The sequence below is a fragment of the Pithys albifrons genome, chromosome 32 (assembly GCF_047495875.1).
Source record: "Pithys albifrons albifrons isolate INPA30051 chromosome 32, PitAlb_v1, whole genome shotgun sequence".
Lineage (NCBI taxonomy): Eukaryota > Metazoa > Chordata > Aves > Passeriformes > Thamnophilidae > Pithys > Pithys albifrons.
The window spans coordinates 518537-540496 of record NC_092489.1 but is presented as its reverse complement, the minus strand read 5'-3'; the positions used below and the strand labels follow the sequence as shown (position 1 = coordinate 540496).

Here is a 21960-nt window from a genome sequence, read left to right as displayed (position 1 = left end):
GGATCAAATAAAATAAAATAAAAAAAAAACAAAAAAATGAACCATATGAATATGCATGGGGTTGGGTTGGGTGGCCCACAGAGAGGCAGAGCCACAGAGAATTGGAATTATGGAATTATTGAGTTTAGAAAAGTCCTGAAACGCCATTCAGGATTCCGTGAGGCCACAAGATAAACTAAGGGTATGGAGCAGGGGAGATGTTTAGGGTCAAAAGTCAGCAACTCCCCTTTCCCAATGAATTTCCCACTTCAGTCTGTGTCCCCATATGTGATGGCTTTGACGTGGCAAAATGCCAAGTACTCATTTCAGAGGCAAAGTCTCCTCTTCTGTCCCCTAAAATCCAAAACACAGGACATAGTTCAGCAGAACAAGGTATATTGATCAGAAAAAATAGAAACCAAAAGAAATACAAAGTACAGACTAAGAATAAAAGGAAGCAAGAACAAACAGGAAATAAATTTCAACTTCCCCAGTATCTCAGTCTCCCCGCAGGAGCTCTGCAATGCCAACAAACTCCTTATTCATCCGGCAAGAAGAAGGAAAATTCCTCCTCCCTGTCGTCTTCTATCTGAGATGATGTCAGAATATGGGATGCAATAGAGTTGGCCAGTAGGAGTCAGATGCGCTGACCCAGCTCAAGTCAGCTGACTGTTCAAGGCTTTGCTCTAAAAACTAAAGCCTTAATCTGGGCCTAACTAAACCCATGACACAATGGATGTTCCTCCCCCTGTGTTAATTCAAGTGCCCACGGAAAAGCAGGAGGATGTGGAGACCACCAACCAGGGGTCTTCCAAATGTGAGTCACAAGGAATGTGGGTCATAGAGATGGAGCAGAGATGAAGCTTTTCCCACAGTCGGGGCACTGGTGGGGCTTCCCTCACTGGTGGGTCCGTTGGTGTCTGGTCAAATTAGAGCTCATCGTGAAGCTCTTCCCACACTCGTCACAGTCATAAGGCCTCTCCCCGGTGTGGATATGACGGTGCCTGATTAGGTGGGAGTTCTGGATGAATCTCTTCCCACAGTCGGTGCAGCAATAGGGCCTCTCGTCTGCGTGTGTGCGCTGATGCACGAGGAGAATTGAGCTGGTCTGAAACCTCTTCCCACACTCGGAACACTCAAATGGCATCTCCCCAGTGTGGGTCATCTGGTGGATGACAAGCTCAGACTTACGGATGAAGCTCTTCCCACACTCCCCACACTGGTGAGGCCTCTCCCCATTGTGGTGGTGCAGGTGCATGATGAGGTTGTCTTTCCGGCTGAATCTCTTCCCACAGTCACTGCAGCAGAAGGGCCTCTCCCCCGTGTGTGTGCGCTGATGTTTGAGGAGTTCTGAGCTGGTCCGACACCTCTGCCCACACTGGGAACACTCATAGGGACGTTCCCCAGTGTGGATCATCTGGTGCTGGACAAGGGTGGAGCTCTGATTGAAGCCCTTCCCACATTCCCTACACCTGTAGGGCCGTTCTCCAGTGTGGATGTGCTGATGGCGAATCAGGTGGGAGCTCTGGCAGAATCCCTTCCCACATTCCAAGCACTTGTAGCGCTTCTCCCTGCTCTGAAGCTGCTGCTGCACCCCCAGCTCAGAGCTCTGCTTGAAGCTGTGGCCATCTTTCCCACGCTGGGTGGCTCTATCCTGATCGGAGGACCCAAAACTCAGTTGAGAGCTTCTCCTGAGGGATCTCCGTGGCTTTTTCTCCTCGGTGACTTCCTGCTCTGTGGAGCTGTTCAAAGTGGCCTCTGCCACCAGGTTCTGCTGGGGGGATTTGTCCTCCATGTTCCCCGTGCTCAGCTTGGGGCCTGGGGCAGGAAGGAACAAGGACAGGCAGAGCATTTGCTTCCGGCCCACAGGGAAGGGCAAGGACATCCCCCCAAACCCGGCCCCGGCAGGACGGCATCGACAGCGGGGTTGTCCTGCAGCCGGGGCCATGCTGGGCTGGAAGATGCAGCACAAGAGAGGGGCAAAGGCGCACTGACTTCCACCTCACCTGCCTGGGGGTCCCGGGGCATCTTCCTCTGCCTCGCAGCCTCCTCTGGCATTCCGACACACCTTCAGAAGGATAAATCCTGGCTTTGGGGGGAAAACAAGCTGTGAGTGCCTTGGGTTGGGTTGCTCAAGTCCCTCTCTAAAAGTCACTGGGCATCTTGTGTCCAGAAAAACCTCCAAAACACCAAGATTTAGCTCAAGAAAACCCCCCCAGGACCTTCTCCTCTCTCACCTCTCCCTTTTGGCATTCTGAATGTTCCCCCTGTCTGGGCTGCTGGAGGTCTCCTTTGTATTGGGGGTTCTCCCTCTCCAGGGTCCCCGCCCTCTCCAGGCTACCAGAGCCCCACAATCCCCTGCCCGTCCATTCCCGGCTTACCAGTCCTCACATCCCCCTTTCTTTGACTCCAGGACCACCCTGCCCTCCTTTTCCCTCTCATCCTGCCTTTCCCAGACTTCACAATCCCTTTGCCTTTCCTCTGCCATCTCATCAACCCTCTTATTCTGGGCACAGGGACCACCGCCAACCCCCAACCACCTCTCCTCACTCCTAGTCCTACCCTTCCTTTCCTTGGGCCCACCCTGATCATCCATTCCAAGGCACTGGGATGTCCCTGCCCCACTTATCCTACACCAAGACACCCTTGCACCCCCTTTCTGAGCTATCCCACCTCTTCCTGTCCCCGCAGCCCCTTTGCCTTGACTCTGGGACCCCCAGTGCCCCCAGTCCTGCATTTCCCAGACCACAGATCCCTTTTGAAACACTGGGGGACACCTTGTACCCCTCTTTTCTGGCCATTCTGGGTTTTCCTACATCATGACCCGCCTTTCCTTAACATCGAGGACCCCTGAACCCCCTTTCCTGGGCACAGGGGACCCCTGGGCTTTCCATCCAACTTCTCCAAGCAATTACACCCCTTTCATTGGCCATGTGAGTCCCAGAAAACCCCCTGCCCCAGCTCTGTGTCCCCCATGCACCCTGAACATTCAGCCCTAAACACCAAGATTCAACCCCCAAATAGGGACACCAGAGGGGATTTGGGGCCCCCACAGTCCCTCCTCCCCTGACTCTCTGCTTGGGGTGGTGGTTCCCAAGGGCCCCACTTCTCTAGGATGCCAGGGGTCCTGAGGGTGCCCCCTCTCTGGCCTGTCCATTTTGGGATCCAGGGGGGTCCCTGAGCACCCTGAGCAGATAGTCAGGGCAGAAAAGACCCCTGGGACCCTCGGCATTCCTTGGAGGGATCATGGAGAGGGGGGAATCAAAGAAACTCAGTGGGTTCAGATCACAGAGTGGGGGACCTCTGAAATTCCCGGGATATCCATCAGCCTGGAAAAGGCAGAACCCCAGACAGGGGACCCCAAAACACAAGGCACCCCCAACAGCCTGAACAGGGAGGATCCCCAGAACCACAAGCACAGAGACCACAGGGAGCAAATTTCTGGGAGGGTTTTTTTGGAAGTAAATCTTGGTGCCTTGAATTTCTTTTTCCTTAATCTGCATATTTTGGGGTTTTTTTTTTGCCCAATCTTGATGGTTTGGGGTTTTGGGGAACTGTGCCAGGCGCCTTCATTTGGAGGCACGTGACGATCCCAGGATTTTCCAGCATCCAGGGATGCCCCCCAAGCAAAGCCCCCTCTGGGGGTGACTCCCTTTATTCCCCACACTGTGGTTGCCCCTCACTCGCTCACACCGTTCCTCTTTTCCAAGAGCATCATCTCCAATTTCCTCCTTTCAGCTTCCAGGAAAAATCCCATCAAATTAATCTGATTTTCCTGCTTTTTCAGGCTGTCCACGTGTCTCCCTTACCTTCAGTTCTCTCTGTTTCAACTGTCCCTTCAAGGAGTTTTGGGGGGTCAGGGACGAGGGTTTATGGGAAAGGGTTGGGAGTATCTGGGCTGGTCTGGAAGCAGTTGGAGGGTTCTGAGTTGTCTGGAAGGTGTGGAAGGCATTTAGGGGGATCCTGGGGTAGTTTTCATCATCTGGAATGGGAATTTAGGGAGGTCCTGGACTGGTTTGAGAATATCTGGGAGAGGCTTGGGGGGTTCTGGTGTTGTTTGGGGGTCCTGGGGACATTTGGAGTCGTCTGGGAGGGGGTTTGGAGGGAGGGCGATGGAATTTGGGAAGGTGTTTCTGGGGGATTGGTTGGTCTTGGGGTGGTTTGCAGGGTCTGGATGAAAATTTGAGGGACTCGAGAGGTTCTCTTGGGTGTTTTGGGGGTCTCTGAGAAGTTCTGTGCAGTTTTTAGGGGGGTCTGGAGAGTTTTGGGGGACTCTGGGGGAGTCTTGGGGGCTTTGGGGGGGGGACTCTGGGGCATTTTGAGGGGCTCTGTCAGGTCCAGGAGGTGATTTGGGGAACCCTGCGGCTTTAATTATGGGGTTTAAGGATCTCAGGATGGTTTTTGGGTTTTTTTTGGGGGGTGGGGGAGGATGTGGGATGGACCTGATGGTCCCGACGGCAGACCCGGGATGGGGGAGGGGCTTACCCGGTTTCTCCACCTTCACTCTCATGGCCAACACGGCACCGGTAGGTCCTAGGGAGGAGTAGGGGGTGGGTGGGTAATGTGGGACCCCCAAAACCCGCCCTGGGTCCCCAAAAGCCCCCCAAACTTACCGATCTCCCAGCGCCTCTCCCCGCAGCTGTCCCGAGTTCCGCCCTCAGTCTCCACCACCTCAAATCTTGTGTCCCTAAATACCTCCAAAACACCAAAATTCAGCCCAAAACAACCCTCCCAGCAGTTCCTCTTCTCTGAATTCTCCACGGTGGGGTTATTGGGGTCCTCCTGTCTGCACTGCTGGGGGTGCCAATTGTATTGGGGATCCCGTCCCACCCTCTCCGGGCTGCCGGGGATCCCAGGAATCCCACGGCTCCTTCCTCTCTCGGCTCTCGCCTTCTCCAGGCTCTTGGGGGGTCCCACCTCCCCCTTGCATTGCTGCTCCCCCCTCCTCTCCACACTGCCGGGGCTTCTCTCTCTCCGGAACCCCCGTTTAAGGGTCGCGGGGCTTCCTCTGTCCTCCCGCCTCCCAATTCCACCATTTCGGGGCTTTCCCAGCTCCACTATCGCCCCTCTCCGCTCTCCCCACTCCGCGGGTCCCGGGGTTCCCTCCCAGATAACCCGAGGGGCCCCAAAACCGCTCTGGCCCCCCCGCCCCACACCGACCTTCTGACCGAGCGCCGACCACGCGGTGCTTTGTTCTCTCTGTGTCCCCTGTCCCGGCTCCTCCCCCTGCTCTGTCCCTCCTCTCCTGCCGCATCTACGCCTCCACAGTCCCGCCCCCTCCAGCCCTTCTCCTCCTCCCCCCTGGCCCAGCGCCCCACCCCGGGCCCCCCTTGCCCCCAGCCCCGCCGCCCCCCCGCGGGAGGAGCAGGGATGGAGCTGGGGCAGCTCGGGATGGGGCAGCGCTGGGCTCTTGGCCGCTCCCGCCCGCACTCCGCCCCTGCCGCAGTCCCCAAGGCCGGGACAGCGCGGGAGGGCCCGGCCTGGGCGCCCCCACCTCTCCCTGCCCCAAATTGCCATCCCGGGGGGCGCTGGGGGCGAGGGGAGGGCGCGGGTGGGCTCGGGGTGGGGAGCGGGGGCCGCTGCGGGTCTGCCTGGCAACTGCAGAGTCATCAGCGCCGTACGCTCTGATTGGCTGGAAAATGATTCAGGGCCTTCTCTGGCTGATCTCCCCCAGGCACCCCCAGTGACCGGGACTGGGGAGAACTGGCAAGCTTTTCTGGGAACACTGGGAGCAGCCGGTTGGGGGCAGAGGGACAGCAGGAGAGGGGGTGACATGCGACTGACAGTGCCCCCCTGCCCTTGTGGCACAGGGAGAAGACCCAGCCCTGGAGGACAAACCCCGACACAGAGCCCCGACCCCCGGCAGTGTCTTGGGGGGCGTCCAGGGGCAGCTCCAGGAGGACCGGGGAGAAGGAGCCCCTAAAACCTCCCAGAGCCTGTCCGGGACCTCCCCCAAACCTCCTCCCAGTCACACCAGCCCACCCAGGATCACCTGGAACCTCATTCCACTCCCTACACAGCCCTTCAGGACCCCTCAAAGCCCCTTTCAGCCCCACTACGAACCATCAAATCCCCTCCAAGCCCACTCAGGACCCCTTAAACTTTCAATTGCCCTCAGCTCTCCCAGGAGACCCCAAGCACCCTCAATGTGCCTTCCCAACCTCCTCAGACTCCACAGATCTTCTCACAGTTTGCCTTTGGTTCCTTCACATCCCAGCCCAGCCCCAACAAGCCACTTCCCAGTTACTCCCAGTGCTGCATATTATACAACTTTCCTACATTTTTAATTAGTGGTAATCGTTGACTGCGTTACTTCTCACAGACTCTCATCAGTTTGTCTTTCAAGACCCAAAGCTTTGAGTTTCCCTGGACTGGCTCTGATGGGCTGCAGGAAAGAGAAGCCTGAGGGAGCTGAAGATTGGACATCTGGGACCTTAAATTTATAGTGCTTCAAAGACATGTTGGAGCAACCAGAAGATACTGAGGAGACTAACAAAGACATTTCAGCCTGAGAGTTGGAGACTTTGCCTAAGCCAGAATGATAAAAGCACCAAAGAATGTTCAACCAAAACAGCCAATAAAGAATAGAATACCAATTAATGAAGAGAATTGTATATCTTAGAAGAAAAAAATGGTCATTTCTTTGTTTGACAAAATGTATAAATATGTGAGAACTCTTGGAAGGGCTTGTATGGAGCTGGAGAGATTCTCTCCCTGTCTCTGCCCAGAATAAAGGAGTGTCTGAGTCACAGACACTCCAAAGGGGGGCTTGGAGGGTCTCATTCCTTCCTGATGACTTTTGGTGACAATAATTGATGACCCAGCTGGGACAAAGCTGCAGATCCTCCACGGGTTCCAGCACTCTGAGGACTCCAGTGGCACCCCAAATATTATTTGAGGAGTTCTTCTGAGTCCCAGGATCCAGCCAGTTGAAAGCAAGATCCCTGGAATTTTGTTAAGTCATTTCTCAGTGTGTGAAATCTATCCCGAACCATCATAGAAATGGAGCTTGAGAATAGAATGTAATGGGGTGTGGTACTTTTAGCTTTAGCTTCAGCCAGGCCTCAATTCATCAGACCCAGAGGATGTGACAGAGATTAGAAGGGACAACCATCACCTGACTTGAGCAACCAAAGAGGTATTTCATATCACCTGACATTATCAGGAAGCATCAAGAAGTATAAAAGAGAGAGAGGTGGAGCTTCTGACTCTTTTGCTCTTCCCCTTGGGCCTGTGCTCTGCCTGTGACAAGAGAGGGCCTTGCCACCATCCCTGCTCTGTTCTCATGGAATCACAGAATCACTTGGGTTGGAAGAGACCTCCCAGATCATCAAGTCCAACCCTTAATCCAACCCCAATTTGATTACCAGATCATGGCACTCAGTGCCACATCCAGTCTCACCTTAAATACCTCCAGGGTTGGAGAATCCACCCCCTCCCTGGGCAGGCCATTCCAATGCCTGAGCACTCTCTCTGTGAAGAACTTCTTCCTGATATCCAACTTAAACCCGCCCTGGCAGAGCTTAAGCCCCTGCCCTCTTGTCCTATTGCTGAGTGCCAGGGAAAACAGACCAATCCCCACCTGTCTACAATCTCCTTTCAGGGAGTTATAGAGAGTGTTGAAATCACCTCTGAGCCTCCTCTTCTCCAGGCTAAACACCCCCAGCTCCCTCAGCCTCTCCCCACAAGACTTGTGCTCCAGTCCCTTCTCCAGCCTCATTGCTCTTTTCTGGACATGCTCCAGCCTCTCAATCTCTTTCCTGAACTGAGGAGCCCAGAACTGAACACAACACTCAAGGTGTGGCCTCCCCAAGGCAGAGTCCAGGGGAAGGGTCACTGCCCTGGGCCTGCTGGTCAGACTAGTTTTGATCCAGGCCAGGATCCCATTGGCCTTCTTGGCCACTTGGCCACAATGTTGGCTCATGTTGAGCTTTCTATCAATCAGTCCCCCCAGGTCCCTTTCTGCCTGGCTGCTCTCCAGCCACTCTGTGCCCAGCCTGGAGTGCTGCAGGGGTTGGGGTGGCCAAAGGGCAGGACCTGCACTTGGCCTTCTTGAACTTCATCCCATTGGAATCAGCCCATCCCTCAAGTCCATTCCGGTCCCTCTGCAGAGCCCTCCTGCCTTCCAGCAGCTCGACACTCCCTCCCAACTTGGTGTCATCAGAAAATTTGCTGAGGATGGACTCAATGCCCTCATCTAAATCATCAATAAAGATGTTAAACAGGACTGGACCCAACACAGACCCCTGGGGGACAACACTGGTGACCGGCCGCCAGCTGGACACAGCCCCGTTCACCAGCACTCTCTGGGCCCGGCCCTCCAGCCAGCTCCTGACCCAGCAGAGGGTACACCTGTCCAAGTCATGGGCTACCAGCTTTTCCAGGAGTATATTATGGGAGACAGTGTCAAAGGCCTTGCTGAAGTCCAGATAGACACAGCCACGGCCTTCCCCTCATCCACCAGGTGGGTCACCTGATGGTAAAAAGAGATCAGTTTGGTCAGACAGGACCTGCCCCTCCTAAACCCATGCTGGCTGGGTCTGAGCCCTTGCCCATCTTGAAGGTGCTGTGTGATTGCACTCAGGATGATCTGCTCCATAACCCTGCCAGGCACCGAGGTCAGGCTGACAGGCCTGAAGTTGCCAGGGTCAGCCTTGCAGCCCTTTCTGTGGATTGGGGTGACAATGTCCAACTTCCAATCCTCTGGGACCTTCCCAGAGAGCCAGGACTGTTGGGAGATGATGGAGAGTGGCTTGGCAAGCTCATCCAGCAGCTCCCTCATCACCCCAGCATGGATCCCATCTGGCTCCTCAGACTTGGGAGGATTCAGGTACCTCACTAAGTCACTATTTCCTCCTGGAACACAGCGGGACTATTCAGCTCCCTGTCTCTTTTCTACCAGCTCAGGAGGCCAGTTGTCCTCAAGGTCACCTGTCCTACTGGTGAAATCTGAGGGAAAGTAGGTGTTAAGTACCTCAGCCTTCTCCTCATCTCTAGTAACAAGTCCAACAAAGAATGGAGGTTTTCCTTGTCCCTCCTTTTCCTATTAACATATTTATAGAAGCACTTTTTGTCAGCCCTAACAGAAGTAGCCAAACTGACTTCAAATTGCACTTTTGTCTCTCATTTTCTTCCTACAGGACCTAACTATGTTCCTAAACTCTTCCTAAATAGCCAGCCCTTTTTTTCCACACTCAGTCAGCTCCCTTTTTATCACTGATTTCCTTCAGAATCTCCCTGTACAACCAAGCTGGATGTCTTCCCCATGGGCTTCCCTTTTGGCACACTGGGACAGGCTGTTCCTGTGCACTCAAGACTTCCTTCTTAAAGCACATCCATCCCTCCTGTACCCCTTGTTTTTGAGGGTTGTTTCCCAAGGTATGCTCTGGACCAGTCTTCTGACCAGGCTGAAATCTGCCCTCTGGAAGTTCAGCAAAGAGGTTTTATTGATGGCCCTCCTCATATCCCTGAGTACTGAAAACTGTTACTTCATGGTCACTGTACCCAGACAGCCTCTGACCACTACATCTCCCACCAGACCCTCTCTATAAACAGCAGGTGTAGAGGGGCCCCACCCCTGGTAGGCTCATTTACCAGCTGAAGCAGGAAATTATCCTCTATACACTCCAGGAATCTCCCAGACTGCCTCTTCTCTGCTGTGTTGAGCTCCCAGCAGATATCTGGCAGGTTCAAGTCACCCACAAGAACAAGGCCTGGAGATTTTGAGACATCTGCCAGCAGCTTGGAGAATAATTCATCCCCTTCATCATCCTGGTTGGGTGGCCTGTAACAGACACCCACAAGGATGTCAGCCCTGTTGGCCTTCCCCCTGATTCTGGCCCACAGACACTCAACCTGGTCACTGCTGACCTCAAGTTCAACAGAGTCAAGAGACTCTCGAACATATAAAGCCACCCCTCCACTGGGATATACTGGGAGTGAGTGGAACCATAGTAGGGGTAAAAGGGAGCAACTGGAAGCATGTGGGGGGAACTGGGGTAATATTGGGAGCTCTGGAGTCATACTGGGATCATAATGAGACTATCTGGGAGTGACTCGGATCATACCGGCAATGACTGGAAAATATCTGGGAGCACACTTGGAGCTAATGGCATGAGACTGGGCTGATACTGGAAGCAAGTGGGACCATGTTGAGGGCAACTGGGATAACACTAGGAGGAGCTGGGCCCAGGCTGGAGGACATGAGGGGCAGCAGGAGGCCTTGTGGGACCACCTTCTACTGCCTGGGGTGGTTCTGGGGGGCCCTCGCCTCCTCGTGGCTCTTCCTGCAGCCACAGAACTTGGAGGGACCCTCCTCTGGGTGGGTCCTCCATGTGATCCAGGAGCTTTGGGCTCCTCCTGGCACAGACAGGGGGCAGCTGGGATCATCCTGACACCATACTGGCAGAGACTGGAAGTCACTGGAACCATACTGGGGGTGACTGGGACCACAGTGGGAGTGACTGGGACTATGCTAGCAGAAATCTGAAACCACATACGGGGAAACTGGGAGCAAGTCAAGTGATTGGGTCTATATTGGGGGCAACTGGGCAACACTGGGACCATGGTGGGACAGACCAGGGTCATATTGGGCCAACTCGGATTCTGTTCTGGGCAACTGAGATATAGTTGGAACAGCTGGGCACAGACTGGACGTGACTGGGCCTTGGGAAGCACAGGATGGGCAGCATGGGGAGGGAAACCCACCACCCACTGCACTGAATTCCCAAAATCTTTGTTCCCAGTCCCTGCTCTGGCACTGAGCAGCAGATCGGCTCTGGGATACCTTTCCCTGGGGACACTTCTCCACCCTCTCCCCACTTTTCTGCCTTTGGAAATCAGCACTTTGGTGCCCCCATTCTATTGTTTTCTCCTTCTCCTCCCTACTATTATCATTATCCCCCTGCACCTCCTTTTCCTGGGCTCTGGGACCCCCCTGCGTGGCTATTCCCTGTTCTCCAACCTCGGACACCCCTTTCTCTGACTCCAGGATACTCCTGCCCCCCTTCTCCTGCCCATCTTGCCTCTCCCAGCGCCTGAATCCCCCTTTTCTTTGACACCAGGGACCCTCAGGCCCCCATTCCCAGACATCCCAGGTCACCTCACCCCAACATTCCTCTTCTTTGACTCCAAGGAGCCCCTGATCCCCCTTTCCCACCCATCTGTTATACACCAATAACTGAGAAATGGAATAAATATTATTCCCCCATTGTTCTCCTGTCATAAACATCCTATCCAAGAATTTTCTGTCAGCAGTTCGACACAAAGACAGAATTCTCTTACAAACACCCTGCCAAAGCCTTTCACCAAGCTTCCTGCAAGTCATGGCAGCAAATTCACCCAAACTTCTTGCCTGATGAGAACTCACACAAGCATCCTCTTGTTGTAATGACTCAGCTAAAACTATATCCTGCTTTTAAGAAATTCACAAGCTACCTGTAAAAAAACAGTGTCTAAGTATTTTTGCAGTCTATAAAAACTCCCAAAGAACACCTTGGAATTTCGGTGCGTAGGGTGTGTGGAGAATGGAGAGAGAGAACCACAGCCAAGAACCTCTCCCACCTCCTCCCTGCCTCACCCATCTCACCTTCTCACCCTCCTTCTTCCCCACCCAAGCTGCCTGCCTGCCTGCCCCTGCAGACTGAGGAGAAAGCTGAGCTCTGCCTTGCTCCCTGCGTCAGTTCTGCTCCTGCTAACCCAGCCCTGGCCCTGTTCAGCCTGGGGTGGCTGCGCCGCTGCTGCCCGTGAGCGACAGCTCCGCGGAGCCTGAGAGCTCTGCAGAGAGCGAGGAGCAGCCCTGCTGCACAAGGGAGAGCAGCACAGACTGAGCATCACATCTGCACTGCAAGAGCTGCATTCCACACCTCTGCCTGCAGGAACAGAGACAACATCGCTTCTCACACACACACACAGACACACACAGACACACACACACACACACACACACACACACAGAAAAAAAAAAAAAAAAGTTGGCAGAATATTTAAGCAGATTGTAACACCATCCTGTCTCTCCCGAACTCCACACCCCCTGTTCCTTTACCCTGACACCCCCTGGACTTCACTTTTCTGCTCACAGACACAACCTCCAGCCCCCAACCACCTCTCCCAACCTCTAGTCCTGCTTTTTCTTGAGCTCGGGACCTTCCTGATCCCTCATTTCCAGGCACTGGGATGCCCCTGCACCCCTTATCCTGCACCAATACCCTCCTGAACCCCCTTTCCTGGACATCCCACCCACTCCAGCCCCCACACCCCTCTTTTTCTTGACTCTGGGACCCCCACTCTTGCATTTCGAGACCACACACCCTGCCCTGTTTGGAATACTGGGGGGAAATTTTAACCCTTTTCCCACCTATTCTGGGTGTCCCTGCCTCAAGACCCCCTTTCATCAACATTGGTGACCCCTGGACTCCCCATCCCACTCCTCCAACCCCTACACCCCTTTCCTTGGCCCTGCTTCACCCTGAAATCCCCTTCCCCAGCACTGTGTCCCCCCTGCACCCACAAGATTCAGCTCAAAACACCAAGACTCAGCCACTAAAAATCCCTCTCAGGAATTCCCCCTCTCTGGGTCTCTCCACTTTGGGGTTTGGGGGGGGCTCAACTGTCCGGGCTGCTGGGGGTCCCCCGTGCACTGGGAGGCCCCCTCCCCAACCTGTAAATTAAGGGCCTGACCCAGGCACACCAACCCCACCAAGGGGATCCCCACATCCCCCCACCCACCAAGGGGCTCTGCCAGGACCCGACACTGGGACACCCAAAAACACCTCCAAGGGACACCTAATATCCCCCAAAGGGCATTCCCAGCTCAGCTCTGGGGTCTCTCAACCATGCCCTCAAACACAAACCAAACCCCCAGAGCGCGCCCAGGCTATTCGGGGCTCGGCTCGGGAGTCCCGCAGCACTTTGTCGGGGCCCTTTGCCGTCCCTGTGTGCAGCTCCGGCCCCGCCCCGCGGCAGCCCCAGCGCGGGCTCCAAGGAGCGGCACATCCTGGTGCCCTTGGGGGCTTTGTCCGGGCCCATCCCGGCTCTCGTGTTCCATGGCACAGCCCTTATGGCCCTTGGGGGGGCAGCGGGGGCACTGTGGAGTTTGAGGGGCCCCTTCTCTTTCCCACCCTGTTCTCCCGCTCACCCGAGACTTCTTCGGGTGCAGATGGAACCCGGGAAAAGGAAGAGGAAAAGGAGGAGCATGGCTGTCCCCTCCTCTTCTCCCGGGGGTGTTGCAGGCACGGCCCCGCCCCGTCCGCCCCCCCCGCCCCATTCGCAGGGCACTCCCAGCAGGGCGGACACAGCAAGTCTATCCGGCGGGCTGAGGGACAACACGTCTACCCGCCGGGCTGGGAGACAGAACATCTTCCTACCCGTCCTAATACACGTGGGTCCCCCGGCAGCTCAGACAGGGTGGAACCCCGAACCCCCAATTGAAAAGACCAGAGAAGGGGAACTTCTGGGACGGATTTTTTGGCTTCATCTACATTTTTGTGAGTGGATTTTGGCTGAATATTTATGTTTTGATGTTTTGATATTTGTGAGGGGTTTTTTTTTGCCTGCATCTCATTGTTTTGCAGCTTTTTATGGACACCCACTAGATGCCTGATGACTTGTAGGGTTGGGGAGCAGAGAGGGGCGATAGCTGAGGTGAGGGTCCCCCGGCAGCCTGGAGAGGGGGCAGTGTGGAAAAGGGGGAGCCCCAGGACCCCCAGAACCCTGAAATCAGGGCCTGGAGAAAGGGGAGCCTGCACAGGGGGACCCCTGTGTATTCAGGTGTGATGAGATGCCATTATTTTTGGTCCCTGTCTGGCCTTGCCACCTGCAAGTTATGGAAAACAACAACTTATAACTTAGACTTCAGCCTTTAAGGAGAAACATCTTGTGTACACTGAGACAGGTTTTTAACTTGAATTTTAAATACTGTCTGGTTTAACCCTGGAATCGACATGAACCCTCCCTGGAACAACTGGTCAAGGAATTTGAAAGTAAGTTCAGCAAAAATACACAATTTTAAAGGCAATTCCCTCAGAATAGCTCTCATTATATGGTTTAGATGGCCTTGAACTGACAGAAAATTGCACTGAGTTTTACTTACATCTGAAAAGAATTAGCAAATAAGGAAAATAATGTCATTAAACATGTAGGGGGTGACAAAAACAGTGGATAAAAGAAAATAAGTCCTTCCAAATAAAATATTTGAAGTGTGTGGTGGGGAAAAAAATAGTGACTGAATAGACTGAATAAAAAGTATTTCGGGAACAGAAAAAAATGTAAAAAAGAAATAGTATTTTTTTGCCAGTGCAGAAAGGTTTTTTCTGGGCGTTGTATTAGTGTGAATGCTGATGTGCAAATTATAATAATATTAATATATCAATATATTATATATTAATATATAATATAAATATACATATAATAACAGGAATATTGTCAAATACTATAATAAATCATAGAATAATACAGAAAAATTTATTTATAGAATTGACTTTTTGACTGCTGAGAGCAATTTAAAAATTATTTGGTATTTACACAGGTATTGAAAACATTGACACCAATATTTAACAAAAAATGTGGTGCCCCAAATTTATCTGGGAAATGAATATTCCTTAACTCTCCTTGAGATCTTTGGGACAAGTCCCAGCAAAATCTGGAGTCCCTCAGCTCACCAGTTTCATCTCCCTTGGTACTTCACTGCTTTGGTCACCAAGCCCAGGGCTGAGGGCAGAGCAGCACCAGAGGAGCAGAAAGTCCCAGGTTTGCCCAGGAAACCAACACATGGACTTGTCAATAATGCAACATAAATCTCCCATTTTCTATCAGCTTTTAGAATCCAAAAGCTTTGCATGGGGAAGTTTTGTCGGGACCTGGATTGTAACAGAACTTTTTAAATTTAATTCTTTTCAATACTGATGTGGGACTGGGGGAATAACTTGGAGCAGCCAGTGATATCCACACCCTCAGCTGGTCACATTTTCTGGGATAGAAAGAACTTTTCAGACTCCAAGTCTAAAATTACAGTTCATGCATCAGCTTTTACCCACTGAGGTTTCTTTCTCCTGGTTGTAAGGAGAGTGTGACTGGGTGTGCAGCTGGAGAATTGATTAATCCTAATTAATATTAACACCCTGGATCTTCTCATGGTTGGAACAACCTGGAACAGAACACACATATTTTTGAGTTTTCTTCCTGTCGCACAGAAGTAAAACTGTGGAACTCAGTCCCTAAATTATCTTTTTTCATTGGCACATTACAGGTATGAGAGACCATCCCAAAATGTGGAGGGACAGTTTTTAATGCACACTTTTCAGTGCTTTCAACTGGGGTGAGGGACTGTAGCAGGTGTAATAAGATATAATTATAATGTAAAATGCTATAATAAAGAATATAATAATTCTGATAAATTAATGTCTCAAATTGACTTTTTGAGTGCTGAGAGCACTTGAAAACTAATTTGCTATCTACACCGGTATTGAAAACCAGCCCTAAAACTACACCTAAAACCACCCCTAAACCAGTCCTTAAACCAGCCCTCAACCAACACTAAACCAGAAATAAGTGAGCCCTAAAGCAGCCCTAAATCAGCTCTTAACACAGCCCTAAAGCCAGACTGAAAACCATCCCTAAAACAGCCCAACACCAGCTCTAAATTAGCTCAAAATCCAGCCTAAAAGCAGCCGTAAACCCAGCCCTAAACTGGCAGGGGGTTGGAACTGGATCCAAGTCCAGAGGAGGAGTTGGGTTTTTAACTAATTCCTCAAGCTCAGTTCACAGACTCACGGGATTGCTTGGGTTGGAAGGGCCCTTAAAGCTCATCCCTTTCCAAGCCCTGCTGTGGGCAGGGACACCTTCCACTAGCCCAGGTTATTGGCACGTTTTCCTCTTTCCAAGCACTGAAGGATTTACAGTATTTCCAAATCAAACCTTTGACTCTCCAAAGTCTTGGCTTTGACTCTCCAGAAAGTGCCCAAAAGCTGCAGAACAGAGTGCAGGGAGTGACCCTTCCCCCCTAACCAGGCAGGTCATTTGGGGGTCGGAAATGGTTTGCAGGGGCTGGGTGAAAGTTTGGGGGGTCTGTGCGGTGTTTTGGGGGCCTCTGGGAGAGTCTTGGAACTTTGGGGTGTCTGGGGTGTTTTGAGTGGCTCTATCAGGTCCAGGAGGGGATTTGGGGCATCCTGGTGGAGTTTTGGGGGTCCCAGGTGAGGGTTTCGGGATCTCAGGGTGTTTTTGGGGGGTGGTGGACGGACATGAGGGCGGTCCCGGGGTGGGGGAAGGGGCTTACCCGGCTTCTCCACCTTCACCGTCACGGCCCACACGGCGCGGAGGGCCCCGAGAAGAAGGAGCTCCTGGAAAGGGAACGGGGAAAGCTCCGGGACACGGGAGGGAAAAACCGCACAAGTCCCTTCCCGCCTCACCCACATCCGGGTCTCCGGCCGTCACTACGCAGGCGCGCACTCCGCTTCACTCCCGGCCCGTCCTACTGCGCGGTGGGTGGGAACGAAGAGTGACGGAGGAAATGTCCAATGGACGCTCAGCGTCGATGAATGACAGTAACAGCAGCTAATAGGAGCTCGACATCTCCAACAGCTCCGCCCCGTTAGCCCCGCCTAGTTTTCTTTGGGCGAAACTTTCCCGACGGCCACGATCGGCGGCAGGGCCAGACGGGGCCGGGCAGGGGCCGGGCAGGGACAGACGGGGCCTGGCATGGACAGAGACGGGGCAAGGGCAGGGACAGACAGGGACAGACGGGGCCGGGCAGGGACAGACGTGGCCGGGCAGGGGCCGGGTATGAGCGGTCAGGGACGTCCCGGTGCCCCGGGCGCTCCCCCCGCCGCAGCCCTCGCTGCCCCCGCTCCGCCGCTGCCGGGCCGGCGCGGGCTCTGCTGCTGCTGTCGAGGGCCGAGGGAGCTGCGAGCGGGGCCGGGCTCGGCGTTCCCAGGGGATGGGCAGGGAGGGGATGCGGGGGGCACGGGGGAGGCCGGGGGGGTCCCTGCGGGCCCGAAGGGAGCAGCGAGTGCCCTGCGGAGCCGCCGAGATGCTGCCCGGGCTCTGCGAGCAGATGGATCCGGGCCGGCTGAGGAGGGAGTTGCGGGACAGCTCGGGGGGGGCGGGGGCCCTGCCTTGGGGCGGGACCCACGAAAGCCGCTCTCCCTCCCTCTGCGAGCAGGCAGGGCAGGGAAAATCCAACGGAGGACTCGGGAGTTGGGATGGGGAGCGGGAAAGATCCCTCCCCGAGCACCATCCCGGGCAAATCAGACTCGGAGTGGGCGTGTGAATTAAATTGTTCCTGCCAGAATGAGAGCAGGAGAATGAGAAGTAGAAATAAATCCAACAAACCCCTTCCCCTCACCCCTCCCTCCTTCCCAGTTGTGCCTCCTCCCCACTCAGCAGGCCACGGAGCTGGGAATGGGGGTCCCACTCAGTTGTTGGTGGTGCTGCTGCTCAGGGACAGGGGTTGGAGTCACTCCAAACATCCCCAGGGCTTGGCTTGGGGGTCTCCCCATGCCCAGGACACCTCTGGGTGCAACTCAGGGCAGGAGAGGGAGGGACTGAGCTCTGAGGCTCTGCAGCTTTGCTGGGACAAGTGAACAAACAGGCACCTTGTGGGTTTTCTGGGCTCCCAGAGAGCCTTGGGAGGTTTCCTCGCTGAGCAGAGGGATGTGGGGGACCTGCAGCTGAGGCAGAGCATTGAAAGCAGAGCACACCCACTATGGTCCCATTGCAGGTCCTCACTGGTTCTGGGCTCTGCTGGGTGCTGGACGGGTTGGGACACTGGTCCTGGTGGGCATCGTGGTGTAGCTGCTGCAGGGACAAGGTGAGGCATCCAAAAGTTATAAAACCCCCTGACTCCATCCTAAAACGCCCCCAAATCCATTGGAGCCCAGTTCCAGGCAGAGGCTGGAGCAGATTCCCCCTGTATTTCCAGCAGGGAGCAGCTCCTGGGCAGTGGCAATCCCTGAGGGGCAGGAGGGCAGAGCTGCCAGTAGGGGCTGATCGATGTGAGTTTGGGGTCTGAGCTGCTGCAGGTCCCTCTCTCCACCCTGGTGGTGCTTGCAAATACCCTGGGATTCCCTCTGTGCTGTTCTCAGGAGGAGTTTCCAGGGCTCCAAATTAAAATTAAAATTAAAGCCTCATGGTTGTGTGGGATTAAGGGCAGTTGGTGGTCGATCTTTGCCAACAGGGAAATTTCAGGTGGAATTCTGGGTTCCTGGATCCTTCCAAACCCCACTGGGCTCCTCTGGGGGTGGCTGCAGATGGAGAATTTCCTTTGGGAGCAGCAGTCACTGCTGATCTCGTCAGAGTAGGTGTAGGCACATTGGCCATTGCCCTGGATGCCAAACCTGAAACCCAAGAGCACAGTCAGAGCTCAGGGAAAGATTCCCATTGCGAGAGAGATGAGAGGAGGAATTTGCAGGGCTCCAAATTAAATGTATATATAAACCAGAGGGACACTTATGGTTGTGTGGGAATAAGGGCAACCCCAGCTAGGCTAAACCAGCCTCTCCCTGTGTGCATCCACCCACAGCACAGGCTGTGCTGGGGCAGTTGGACCTGCTGGCCCTGCAGAGCTACCCTGAGGGGACACTGCACCACAGCCTGTCCCTGCCAGCCCTACCCACCGTCCCCAACGCGGCTCAGGGACTCCCAGTGGCCCCTGGACACCAAAGAACCAAAGCCACGACCCCCAGAGTGCAGCCCTGCCCGTGATCAAAGGGCCACCAGGGCTGCCCTGCACAAAGCAGCCCCTGCAGAGCTGCCCAGAGACACAACTAAGGACACCACACATGATGCTTTTAGGAAACAGCTCCAAGAATTGCTTGGCTCTTGGGAGGGCTCATTGTTTTATTCCAAATGTTCAGAGTTCCCCCTTTGGGGGCAGCGTGTCCAACAGGCCACTGTTGTGTTCCATTTGGGCAGAAATATTTTTGCAAGGAATGCAGGTGGCACAGACGGTGCAGGGGGAGCTGCCAAGTCACCCCAGTGTTCAGCCCTGCCCTGACTGGCACCAGCACTGCCCTTTCTCACACAGCTCTGGGGAAAACAAAGGTGTCAGGGTGCAGTTTCTAAACAAGGAACCCTTGAAAAGATCTGTTTAGGACCTGACAGCAAGGTGACTCAGGAGCAACCAGCACAGGAGTGGGCAGGAACTGTTGGCCAGAGGTCCATGCAGGAGGGGAGGGTGAATATCTTAATTTTATTTGACACTACAGAGGCATTTTCTGGGGTGGCCTCTGGAATTTTATTCTATTTCAAGATCACCAGTAACAGGGTTGTGTTTGAGTGCTGCAAATGAGGCCTGGATGGCCCTAACTCTCCTTGCCTTAGTGCTCGGGGGCTGGTGGGCATTCCAATGTCTGCTGATGGCTACACCTGAGACTAAACACTGAGTTCCCTGTCACAAATGCACTGTGGGTGGCACTGATTGAAAGAGACAATTGCAAATTTACTGATAAAATTCAGGTGGAAAAATGAGAAATGGAATTTATGGAGCATAACTTTTAAGTAACAAAAATCAGATCTGTTCCAGAAATGTCTTTGTGCACTGCCTATTTTAGATGTATCTGCTTGTGGTTTCATGGGAGCCTGAAAATGCTGCTCAGCCCATCGTTGTCACACCTGCAGCGTCAGGGGCTGAAGGAGTAAAGAGGACCCTGCAGGGAGGCTTCAGATCTGTTCCCTAAATCCCATTCTGAAAGGAGATTGAATGAGGGAGAGCTCAGTGAGTTCTCAGTGAGAGACAGGCAGCTGCCAGCAGGTCCAACCAGCACACTGGATTTACACCATCTGATCTCTGCTGGGGGGTCCCTCTGGGCTCTGACCCTGTCCCAGACCCCTCTCCCAGCCCCTCGCTAGCCCAGAGGAGACACTGCCCGTGCTGGGATGCTCAGGGAGCACTGAGCTCTTGCCAGTGGCTTCCCTGCCCATCACAGCAGGGCTGCCTGAGCTTCTCATCCATCACCAGCCCCAAGTCCTTGTCCTCTTTGGGGCTGCTCTCAATCCATTCTCCACCCAGCCTGTGTTTGTGCTCCATAATCATGTGACAAACTGCAATGAATGCAAATAGAACAGACTGTGGCTAAGCCTTATCCTCCCAATCCCCACAAGCAGAGGAAGTTTTTTATTCTGAGGAGGTTTTGTGTCAGGGACCAGAGTCGTGTCTGGGCCTGTCATGTTTGGTCCGTGGTTGTGCTCGTCGATGTGGTGTGAGAAAACAGTGCAGAGTTTGCCTGTGGAGAACTGAGGCCTGGAGAAAGAGCCATCAGTGTGAGCTGGAACTGCTGAGAGCTTGGGCTGTGCCCCAGGAAGAATGACAGGCAGAGCCGTTGTTGTCCCGGAGTCAGCCCCTTGAGCTGCTGCAGCCTGGGTTGGTGCGATGGGCACGCAGGGGCTGGTGCTGCAGCTGGCAAAGCTGCCCTGCAGAGAGAGGAGCCAGGAGGGGTGGGCTGGGCTGGGGGTGAGGAGGCCCAGCTGGGCCTGGTTTGGTGCAGGGCCTGGCCTGAAGGGGCACTGCCTGCCTGCCCTGCCGCCAGTGCCGGTGCACCTGCTGCTCCTGCCCCGCGGGCTGGGGAGATTGCAGGGCTGGGGATGTGCTGTGTGTGTGCCAAGGAACAGGATCCATTGGCTTGGGGAGATTGCAGGGCTGGGGATGTGCTGTTTGTGTGCCAAGGAACAGGATCCATTGGCCTGGGGAGATTGCAGGGCTGGGGATGTGCTGTTTGTGTGCCAAGGAACAGGATCCATTGGCCTGGGGAGATTGCAGGGCTGGGGATGTGCTGTTTGTGTGCCAAGGAACAGGATCCATTGGCTTGGGAAGATTGCAGGGCTGGGGATGTGCTGTTTGTGTGCCAAGGAACACGATCCATTGGCTTGGGGAGATTGCAGGGCTGGGGATGTGCCGTTTGTGTGCCAAGGAACACGATCCATTGGCTTTGCTCACCAAGAAATTTGCTTTGCTACCTCAGCTGCGTTTTAGTGTCTTTTATTTTGCGCAGGGAATCCTCCTGGACCTGGAACATTTGGAACAACCTGGTGACCCACATTCCCAGTGACCCACGTTGGGAACACACCAGGCTGGAGGTCTCCACATCCTCCTGGTTCCCTGTGGGCACTTGGTGAGTGCAGGGGGAGGAACATCCATCACGACACAGATAAATGTAGGAATTAATTTGGAAAATGTCTTTGTTAACTTTACAATCCAAAAAATCCCATCTGCTCCATCCCAACATTTCTTCTGGTGGCATGAAGCCCCCTAATTCCTCTCCAAATTCCTTAATTCCAATCTAAAGTTTGTCAATGACTCCTAGAGTCCCCAGAATTTAGTCTTAAATCCCCCCAATTTCACTCTCAACCCCAAAGATTCCTCCCAAAGTCCCCTTATTCCACCCAAAATTCTTTACTTCCACTGAATCATCCCCTGATTTTCACCTCATACAATAGTGATTCTATTCAAATTTACCTTAATTCCACCTCAAATCCATATGAACCCATATAATTCCCACTGTTTTTTCCCCAAATCCCCTGAATTCCATCTCAAATTCCTTTAATTCCACATTAAATTCCTCTCATTTTTTCCCAAATTCACAATTTCAACCTAAATCCTCTTAATTTTACTGAAGATCCCCATTAATATTTCCCCGACTTCACTTAATTCTATCTAAAATCTCCTCAATCACAATTATTTCACTGAAAATTCTATCAATTCCAGCTAAAATTCCCAAATCTTTTTATTTTTGATTCAAATCCTCTTAATTCCGTGTAAAATTTCCCTACTTCTACCCCAAGTATCCCTAATTCTACTCCAAATATTATTTATACCAAAAATACCTTAATGACTCTTAGAATCTTTAATATTTGATCACAATTCCATAAGATTCCACAAAAATCCTTTAATTTCATAAAAAGAATATTGAATTTCATCTGAAATTCCTTTAATTCCACCCAACCTCCCCTTATTTCACCTCAAACCCCCTTAATTCTGCAATAAAATCTTTC

At 53.3% G+C, this 21960-nt stretch overlaps 1 protein-coding gene across 1 annotated transcript in view; it reads left to right on the top strand.

Moving 5' to 3' along the window:
* Positions 1 to 21960, top strand: part of LOC139684145 (uncharacterized) — a 1342464-nt gene that overhangs the window by 1161034 nt on the left and 159470 nt on the right. The window lies entirely within an intron of this gene.